The following is a 10,618-nucleotide window of genomic DNA, read 5'->3' as shown; positions in this document are numbered from 1 at the left end:
AAAAAAAAAGTTCCAAAAGCGTCTTGGAAAATCGGGATCAGAATTCAGATATTCTAACTTCCCATCTAAAAGTTACGGATTTCTGACTCCTAGTCCTTGACAGGTGTTTATCCTGAATTGGAAACTCAATCATGTATACTTACCTGGGTATTAAATGGTGTATTGTGTTTAGATAGCTAAAAAATTTGACTTTAGGGATATGTGATGGGCTAAACTACAGTTCAAGAACAAGTTCATAAATTTACTCAGAAATGAAGTATCCAAAATGGGAAAACAAAGCTTTTATTTGCATTTAAATGTGTGTTTGCATATATTTATATATGTGTGCATAGGTTGAATAGGGCATACATTATGTATTCCTAACAGTCTTTGGCCTGCTAGCTTATAAAAATGTATTTAAGCTTTTCCTTGATTGACATTGCTGTTAAAAAAAAAAAACAACAAATCTGCCATTGATAGATTTCTGATATTTGCTATGTTTTTCATTTTATATTCTTAGCAAACTCCTGAGTTTGTTAAATTAAAATGTCACTAGCATATTGCCATATAAGTTATGGCAATAGACCATGCAGGGTTATCATCATTTCTAAGAGGGATCTACTTTATTGAACACAGAAGCAGTCAGCCTTTTTTCCTCTATTAATAAATTCTGCCTTGGCCTCCTGATGCTCCACCATGTTTATTTCAGTACCGTCCTGGGATTGCATCAAGACTGAGGTTTCTCTCTAGGACAAATAAAAAATTGTTCGTTTCCTTTATTATTATGTCAGGTCACATTTGGCTGTGCGACAAGGGTATGTGGTAAGCCCAGAAATATAAATCACAGGAATAATAACTCATCCCTTGAGTCTCTGAAGAAACCAGGATCCCAAAGCTAACTTCCTATCTGGATAAGTCTTTTTGGTTTGTTGCAGAGACCCTGACATATCAAAAGGTGTGTAATTCCCTAGTCATACAGCACTGCTTCTCCTTCATGAATTCATGACCAAATAGTCCAGAAGTAAATCTCTCTAACATTGACATATGAGCCTAACTTCACAAGAATTCTTTCAAAAATGGACGAGGCAATGGTGTCATTCATTTATGTGATTAGTTCAAGCAGTGGCTTAACTCTGAGAACTGGGAAAGAGTAGTGTTACCGGCTTTTCAAAAGAGTCCCAGCAGGTGCACCGCACCACCAGGTCCTCATGCTGTGCTATGCACTTCCTGAGGGCAGAGACTGTGGTTTGTCCTCTGCTGTATCCACAGCACATAGAATACTGCTTGACACCTCATAGGTAGGTGCTCATATTTGTTGAGTGCCAGAATGAATCATCAATCAAACAGAGGTCACAGGACAGCAAATAGGAAATGTTACCCTGTGCACCATCTTGTGCACCATTTTTTTTGCACGTTCAACCAGGTTGGAAATCAAAGGAAAGAACAGTTTTTGGTTCTAATGACTTCATTCACCAAGGACTAACTTCCTCTTTCTAGTTGCACAAGACTCTTGTTAGCCACAAAGTCTTAAATGATTAGATTTGAGTATACCAATGCCTCGTGAGCAAACAGGACACCAGTCACACTGCTGAACTGGGCACCCTTCCCATGGCCATGGCTATATTCCTTATCCTTATCACTAATAGGCTGCTGAAAAGTCAGCCAAGAGTGTGGAGAACCCATCATGAACCCTCGTCTCTAAAAGTCAGCTTAGCCTCCTCTCTTTCAGATGTGATAGATTTTTTCTTTTAAAGTCTAGCTACCTCAAGGTTCCTACCTCAGTATTGTTCAGTGTTTGCTGGGTTGATAAAGGACCATAAGGTCCAGAAATTATACCCCAAGGGCCATATCCAGCCTGCAGAGAGATTTTGTTTGGATCACATGACATCTGAAAAAAGATAGCCAACATTTTAATCAGGAGATTTTAAAGAAAAAAATGAGCTGTGAGTTCTCTTTAAAATCTGAAGAAGCAACAATCCTATTTCTGAACTCCCTATGACAACAACCACCTGGAGCAAAAATGCACGTGCCACCTCTGGACAAGCATGTGTTTTACAGATGTTCACCATGGCCCTTCCTGGGTCCTACTGCCTCTCAACCCAGTCTACTTCATTCTTGTCAATTCAGTCTCTGGTATGACTGGAAGAAGGAGAAGGCAGATTGATGCATTCCTGCTTCAATTCTTCCATTTGGCAAGCCAAACATCGACCTCATTTTCATCCTCTCAGCTCCAATAGGAAGACAAGGGAGTGAGGAACTGAGAAAAAAGATGAGTCCTGTGGTTCTCCAAAACCACCCCCACCCATCTCATCCAGCAGCAGGTATTCAGTGCCCACCACTTTACAGGTACTCTTCCAGATGCCAGACACAGTGAGGAGCATGCAAACAGCCTTTGTGTGAAATCTAAATCTAGGCCCCCTCAGGACAAAAACAGAAACCCTATAATTACTTGTGGAAACAAAACTGCAGGACACTGTAGATAGTGGTACTGGAGAACAAGGGAAGACCATGAAGAGAGAGAAAAACAACTGTGACAACTGAGTGTAGCCATGGCACTTTCATATCACACCTGCTAGTCATAACCAAATGCAACTCAAGGGTGACAAAAATAGCAACTCAATAGAAAACCTTAACATCTCAAAGTTATTGGATCAACTCTACAAGCGACTACAAGCCTATCTCACTTCCAAAGATTCTGGATTTAGGTGAAACCAGTCAAAACTTTGAACTCATGTGCAATGTTCTTCACCTTCCATACATCAAGTTCTTCATAATTCAGGGACCTGTTCACAAAGCCTCCCCTGCTGATGCCAACACACAGTGGTCACTCAGGTAAATAAATGGGTGTCCCACAATTCACCACTCAAGTCTCCATCCTTAATGGTGTCTCTGAATGTCTTGCTCTTTAAGAACATGGACTGTTTGAGGCACCTGGGTGGCTCAGTCATTTAAGCATCTGACTTCGACTCAGGTCATGATGATCTCATGGGTTTGTGAGTTCGAGCCCCACATCGAGCTCTGTGCTGACAGCTCAGAGCCTGGAGACTGTTCAGAGTCTGCCCCTCTGCCCCTCCCCTGCTTGCTCGTGCTCTCTCTCTCACAAAAATAAACATTTAAAAAAATTTTTTTTAGGAACAAGGACTGTTTTCCACAGTCCTAAGAGCAGAGCTGGGCACACAGAAAGTATGTAATAAATGCTCGGCATTGCATGTCTAATCATTTACTAGTTCTGTCTGGTGAAGGCTCACCAGACTCCAGTGATGCTGCAGTACATGATGAGGGCCCAGTATCAGTGCACACACCACCCTCTGGAAGTTAATGCTTAGTACAGTAAAGAGCAGAAATACAGTTTCCTCACAGCTTGGCTTGCTAACACTGTATCATGGTTAGTGTGCCTCGTCTGAGTAGAACCTAAAGGAAAAACTAAAGGGTATCTAAGGAAAAGCCTGCGGAAGCTTAATCCGTTCAAGGCCATGTAGGTAGGTAGATGATGGCTGGCTGGCTGGAGGGAGGGATGGATGGATGGATGGAGTGGTGATAGCTGGAGCATGGCAAGCTTTAGAGTAACTGTCATGCTTCTGGCTACAATAAAACTTTGAATACTCAAGTTCCATTGGCCAAAGTGGTCATGCTCTCAAATATCTATGGGCACTAGGCAGGTCATCTAAACTAGGCAAAGGGGTTGAGATAGATGGTTATTATACATAAATTATTGTCTAACTCTTCCTGCAGGTGATTACTTTCCAGCCCCATTGCTATCACCTTAACTATACAGCTTGCCTTGGCCAGTGAAGGATGAGCAGATGCTCCAAGAGCTAGTGCATTTTTCTTCATGTTTCCTTTCCTCCTGCTTCAAGACCAGGGATGCTCCCCAAAGATCCTTCCTGGCCTGGTGCTGGAGTGAAGGTGATGTGGAGCAAAGAGACACAGTTGCCCCAATGGACATGCAATGTGAGCAAGAAATAAACCCTCTATTAAGTGACTGAGATTTGCCGTAACCCATGATTAACATACAAGTCCGGGAGAAGACATTAAGGGGTGTGGAGTACGAGGTAAGCATCTTCCCCTTCTAAAGAGTCTGCAAGTCTAGTCTGCCCAATTTCCAAGTTTTCAAAATGTTGGCAATTAATTCAGTTTTCGTCACCAAGCATATCTGGTCTTCAACCTCTACCACTGGCTCTTGGCATTTGTAGAATAAACACATACCTGGATCACACTATATAAATTTATTGATGTGTGGGTTTTTTTAATTTTTTTTTAATTTTATTTATTTGAGAGGGGGGGAACCAGTGGGGGAGGGGCAAAGAGATGGGGAGACAGAGAATCAGAAGCAGGCTCTGTGCTGAGAGCAGAGAGCCTGACGCAGGGCTCAAACTCACAAACCCTGAGGTCAGGACCTGAGCCAAAGTCTGACGCTTAACTGACTGAGCCACCCAGGCGCCCCTTGTGTGATTTTTAATTATATACTATAAAGTTGGTATACATATGCAAAAAAAATTAATTCCTGAGTCAGTGTGAAGGACTACCTAATTTCCCGCCTCAGTGCAGCTTGGTTGTGCTCTAAGTACCCTTTCAAGTGCTAACACTCTCATTAAGGGTCTATAGGAGTTATTTGGCTTTTTAACTTTCATTTTATTGCATATTAGTGAAGCAGTGATCTTCCTTTGTGCATCTGGGCCTACCGTGGCTCCTGCTTACCTCCAGAACCCCACCCCGTCCATCTCACCCTTTCAGGATACCCCAGACCAGTGAGAAAGGCAGTCTGTGGACTGCTCTTAGTCTGAGAGTTCTCTGTTGGCTGCCGAATGGGATAAGAAACTGGGTCCAGAATATAAACCATGTTACTAAGCTTTACTTTAGTTCAGTTGGCTTTTTTTTTTAACATATAGTGAGGCTTTTCTGAGAAGGAAATGGTGCACAGATTTACATTCCAGTGTAAGTTCCCTGTCACAGATCGATGCTCTGCATAGCATGACTGTGGCAAACTAGCTTTCTTTCTGTTCCTCAAAAGTGCCAAGTTCTTGGGGTTCCTGGGTGGCTCAGTTGGTTAAGCATCCGACTTTGACTCAGGTCTTGATCTCAAGGTTTGTGAGTTCAAGCCGTGCATGGAGCTCTGTGCTGACAGCTCAGAGCTTGGAGCCTGCTTCGGATTCTGTGTCTCCCTCTGTCTCTCTCTGCCCCTCCCCTGCTTGAGCTCTCTCTCTCTCTCTCAATAATAAACATTTTTTTTAAAAAGTGCCAAGTTCTTCCTCATCTCCTTCCCATCCCATTTGTCCTCTGCCAGGGAGCATCTCATTTCAACCTCCAAATGTCCCCACCTCAGGCCTTCCCTGCACACCCTTTCTGACTCCCTGCTTATTCTGTCACACCACCATACATATTCTCTTTATAGCATTACCGCCACAATCATCTTTCTACTATCCTGTATACCTGTTTATTGTCTGTATACAATCTCCAAGGCATCCCCCACAAGGCCTAGCACCAGCAGGCTCAAATATTTGTTGCCTAAATGAGGGATGGAGGGAAGCACAGACAAGGATGGCTTAGGACACATTACATACGTATCCGTGAGTGTCAAGGAAAAACAGCAACACCTTCTGTGACTCATTGTGAAGTATCAGAAGGACATCAGCTTGCCTTTGAGGGTTGCTGTGCTTCCGCCCCCAGTGAAGACTTGCCGAGCAGAGTTTTATAACTCACTCCCCCTCCGCAGCATGTTATGAGAGCTTTGTTACAGACTGTCAGGTATCATCATGGTGTTTTTCCGTCCTGTGCTGGGAACATGTGATAGGAAGGTTATTAAAGTCATCTGGGATGTGTCACGGCATCAGATCTTCAAATGACTCTTTGAATCACCCAGACACAGCACAGCCCCTGTTAAACTGGTACTAGAAAAGTGAGCCATCTTCCTGATGAAACAAAAGTCTTGTTGGTAGAACAATGACAGAAAAGAGCTGCTCAGACAGCCCAAGTGACTACCTTGTATAATGGCTGCAACTCTTCCTATCCTGGTGGGCCCAACCTATAACTGGAATCTGAATTCTCCTTTGGCTTCACCAGGTTAAAAAATCAGATGCTTCAGGGCCTGATGCAAGGCATTCTAAGTGGTAGGGCCTGCGGAAAACCTGAGAGCACATGCCCGAATGAAAACCACAGCAGTCAGTTCTGACAAAATATTGCAATGCAGGAATGCAGGCCCAGAATTGTCAGCATTTCTGAGTTTCTGCAGAGAAGCTGAAAAGCTCCATGAGAAGATGAATGTAGGCTATGGATACATAGGTGTATAGGGATCTATCAAATTCAACTCAAATGCTGTTTATGTAGCCCACGCCATGTTCAAGTCACTGCCCTGGATATCTTTACATATCCTAGGTAGATCTCTTTATAAAAAATAAAAAAGAACAGGAGCTGAGATCCATGGACTCAAAAGTTTTGACCTTCTCGGAAAAGCAGAATATGTGCTTCAATAGAACATATGACAATGTGGGGAGTGCTGTGTATTAAATACATAAACGTGTGCGAAGCAGTCACAGCCATGTATGTGTTGGCTACGATCATGATTGTTATGAGTGTTAATGGTGTCATTATGTTATCCTGACAAGCATAACCTCAGGATTACCCTGGACAGAGGGAACTGAGAAGGCCTGGTGGAGAGTCTTGCACATCTTAGGCCCTCAGCAAACACCGGCAGAATGAAGGACTGCATGGTGATGGAGCAGCATCAGAGCTGGGACTTGAGAAATGAGAGAATTTCAACGTGCCAAGAAAGGAGGCCTGGGCAAAAGGAACAAAGAGGCTAGGAGGATAAACACATCCCCGAAGCATGGGCAAATTTGTTTTGGTCAGAACTTAAGGAGAAAGAATAGGAGGCGAGGGTGGAAGGAGAGACTCAGCACGGAGTGCCCTGACTGCTCCTCCAGACTCCATATGAATCACAGGAGGCACTTGTACTCATTGTAAAGCCTTCTCTGCACAGCCTGCTAGACAACATACGTGACGACTCAGTCAAAAGAGAGACCGGTTCTTGAGAACAGTACCAAATTTTCGATATTTAGGACATGGAGAATGGTTTCTTGTGAATACACGCTTTTATATAATTGACATCATGCTGTACTAGTTACACAAGTTACTTAACCTTTATATTTCTTCATCTGGAAAATGGGGGTGATAGTTTTATCAACATATGAGATCATCCACATAAACCACTTCAAAAAGTATCTGATGGAGAGGAAAGTATTATATAAACGTTCCCTACTTTTTATTATTTGTGGTGGTGTATTATGCTGAGAGGTGAAAGAGGAAAATGCCTTGCTTGGGCCTCTGTGGTTTGTGAGCAGTGGTGTAGGTGGGAAGCCCATGACACAACCTCTCATATCTAAGATGCTACACGCTGCTCCAGAGACCAGGGGATGGACGCCCACTCTGGGATCTGCAGTCCGGCCCCACCCCATCACCCTCCAAGGCTACAGCAGCCCCCTTGCTCCCACCCTAGGCCCTGGACAGTTAGGCTTCCATCCCCAGCTCAGAGCCAAAAACTGAGTCTCTTGCCAGGAAATCTGGCTCTGTCTCTGCCTGCAGCCTGGCTCCCTCTAGTCACTGATGCCCTCTCTGCATAGTCAATTCCAATCTCATTTTTGTTTCTCTAAATCCACTTCCTGTGCTCCATGAGAAAAGAGAAGTACTTTTTCTTGTTCACAGAGGAGTAAAATGTGTATCTGGGGTGAGGAGTAGAGGCTGAGTTATGGGAAACTTGGATCCAGAACCTATTTTTTATGACCTGGGCCCACAGTGATACCGACAGATTACAATGAAAAGGTTTGCTTGATTTATCTACCTCTTCATCATCCAAAATAATGTTAAAATTCAAAACTTACCGAATCATAAATGAGAGTGAATGCCCTGCAAAATCAAATAGGATATTAGAATGGAGAGCTGCCTCTTCTGTGTACAGGCTGGGCAAAGCAGGAGCATACTGAGTAAAGGAGAGACCAGACCACACCAAAGACCTGTGATCCCAGCAGCAAAGCCGGGGCCATGGGCAGGACTGGTGATGGGGGTTCTCATGAGGATGCTGGGAGGCTTTCTAAAGCAGTAACCTAGAAGCAAAGATGAGTTTGGCAACCACACAGCTGGAAATGGAGGGGAGTCAGGAAATTGGACTTAGGATTGCTGTCAACTCCTTGTTGCTTGGGCCTATTTCTATTTTACCACTTTCAAATGTGGCAGCTTTCATCCTAGGGACGTCATAAGGCACCACTTGCCTCAGACATCAGTCCCTTACAAAGTACCTCATAACACAGGTTGTTTTTAATGGTTCTGCTATTAATAGTGAATGGTGCCTCTAATTCATCAGAAATAATGCAAAGTTTATTTGCTTTTCACAAGTGTCTATTATTTTGGCTAATGGACTAGGCCCTCATTTTCAGTGCTATGTGTCACCAACAGGAATAAGAAGGGACACTAAGCTCCAAAGACTTGTTTTCTTGTGATTTCTTTAAGTTTCCAAGTACTGCAAGTTTTCCTTGTTTTTTGGGCTAAGTGTGTTTAAAAACAACAGAGTGATAAAATGTAAATACTGGTTAAAGGGAACTTGTCCTGTTGCCATAAAAGTCTCCTGCACAGCAAAGGAAACCATCAACAAAATGAGAAAGCAACCTACCAAATGGGAGAAGATATTTATAAATTATATATTTGATAATATCCAAATTATATAATATCCAAATATATATCCAAAATATATAAAGGGGTTAATATCCAAAATATATAAAGAGCTCATACCACTCAATAGCAAAAAACAAACAAACAAAACAAACAATCCAATTTAAAAATGGGCAGAGAATCTGAACATTTTTCCAAAGAAGGCATACAGATGGGCAAACAGGTATGTGAAAAGGTGCTAAACATCACTCATCATCAGGAAAATGCAAATAAAAGCCAATGAGATATCACCTTACACCTCTTAGAATGGCTATTATAAGAAAGAGAAGAAGTAACAAGTGTTGGCAAAGTAGACAAGGGAACCCTTGTACACTACTGGTAGGAATGTAAATTGGTCACAGCCACTATGGAAAAGGATCCGGAGGTTCTTCAAAAAATTAAAGATAAAACTACCATGTGATCCAGCAATTCCACTGTTGGGTATTTATCTGAAGGAAATGAAAGTGCTAACTCAAAAAGATATCGGCACTCCCAGGTTCATTGCAGCATTATTTACAATAGCCACGATATAGAAGCAACCTAAGTGTCCATCAATGGATGAATGGATAAAGAAGATGTGGCATACATGTAAAATGGAATATTTTTCACCCATAAAAAAAGGGGGGAACACTGCTATTAGCAACAACGCGGATGGACCTTGTGGGCATATGCTAAGTGAAGTAAGTCAGACCAAGGCAAATACCATATGATCTCACATATATGTGAAATCTAAATAAAAAGCAAACTCACAGAGAACAGACTGGTGGTTATCAAAGGTGGGGGATGGGAAAAATGGGTGAAGGTGGCCAAAAGGTACAAACTTCCAGTTATAGAATAAATAATTCCTCGGGATGTAGTGTACAGCATAAAGACTATACTTAATAACACTGAATTGTATATTTGGAAGTTGCTAAGAGAGTAGATCTTAGAAGTTTTCACTGTAAGAAAAAAAAATTTTGTGACCCTGTGGTGATAGATGTTAACTAGACTTACTGTGATCATTTCACAACATATACAAATATTAAATCATGTTGTACATCTGAAACTGGTATGTTATACGTCAACTGTATCTCAATTTATAAAATCATAATACATCAAGCAAGTAAAAGCAATATGGAGAAATAGAACAGAAATGGGCTTCTCAGTGTGACAGACTGGGTTCATATCATGAGTCTCTGTGATCTTGGGTGAATTATCTTTCCATATGTTCATGGAATACTAACCCTACCTTAGAAGGATATTCAGGGATTCAAGGTAACGTATGTAAAAGTTCTTGTCCAGTAATGGTATTATTCTAATCACAGACAGAATTTTGACTAGGAATTAAATTATCATGACCCTGAAAGAGTCAGGGTGAACACTGTGCAGATAGTAAGTGAATCATTTTATTTTTTTATTTTTTTAATATTTATTTTTGAGAGAGAGACAGAGCACATGCAGGGGAGGGGCAGAGAGAGAGGGAGACACAGAATCAGAAGCAGTCTCCAAACTGTCAGCACAGAGCCCGATGCAAGGTTCGAATTCACAAACCACGAAATCATGACCCAAGCTGAAGTTGGATTCTCAACCAACTGAACCACCCAGGTGTCCCACAAACGAATCATTTTAAAGGTTCCTTGTGCTGTGGCAGAAGGCAGCATTGCTGGATACTAACAAATGGAAGGGATATGTGAGGGACAGGGAACAAGTGGATTGCAAGTAAAAACATTCTTTGTCTTTAAATGTGCTCTGTTATAACTGTTCTGAAAACTCTTTGTACTAAAGATGTATGTTTCACACTGTTTGGGATAAATTAAAATGTTAAAAAGAAAGAAGAAAGAAGGAAAGAAAGAAAGAAAGAAAGAAAGAAAGAAAGAAAGAAAGAAAGAAAGAAAGAAAGAAAGAAGAAAGAAAGAAAGAAAGGTCTTTTCATTCTTGACAAATGAAACTTTCCCACAGGGAG

General features: G+C 41.9%; 1 pseudogene; it reads right to left on the bottom strand.

Annotated features, from left to right (window-relative positions):
- Positions 1-10,618, bottom strand: part of LOC122492608 — a 38,256-nt pseudogene that overhangs the window by 11,793 nt on the left and 15,845 nt on the right.

The sequence above is a fragment of the Prionailurus bengalensis genome, chromosome D2 (assembly GCF_016509475.1).
Source record: "Prionailurus bengalensis isolate Pbe53 chromosome D2, Fcat_Pben_1.1_paternal_pri, whole genome shotgun sequence".
In the NCBI taxonomy this organism is placed as follows: Eukaryota; Metazoa; Chordata; class Mammalia; order Carnivora; family Felidae; genus Prionailurus; species Prionailurus bengalensis.
The sequence above is the reverse complement of the archived record's forward strand: the minus strand, read 5'-3'. Positions and strand labels throughout refer to the sequence as shown.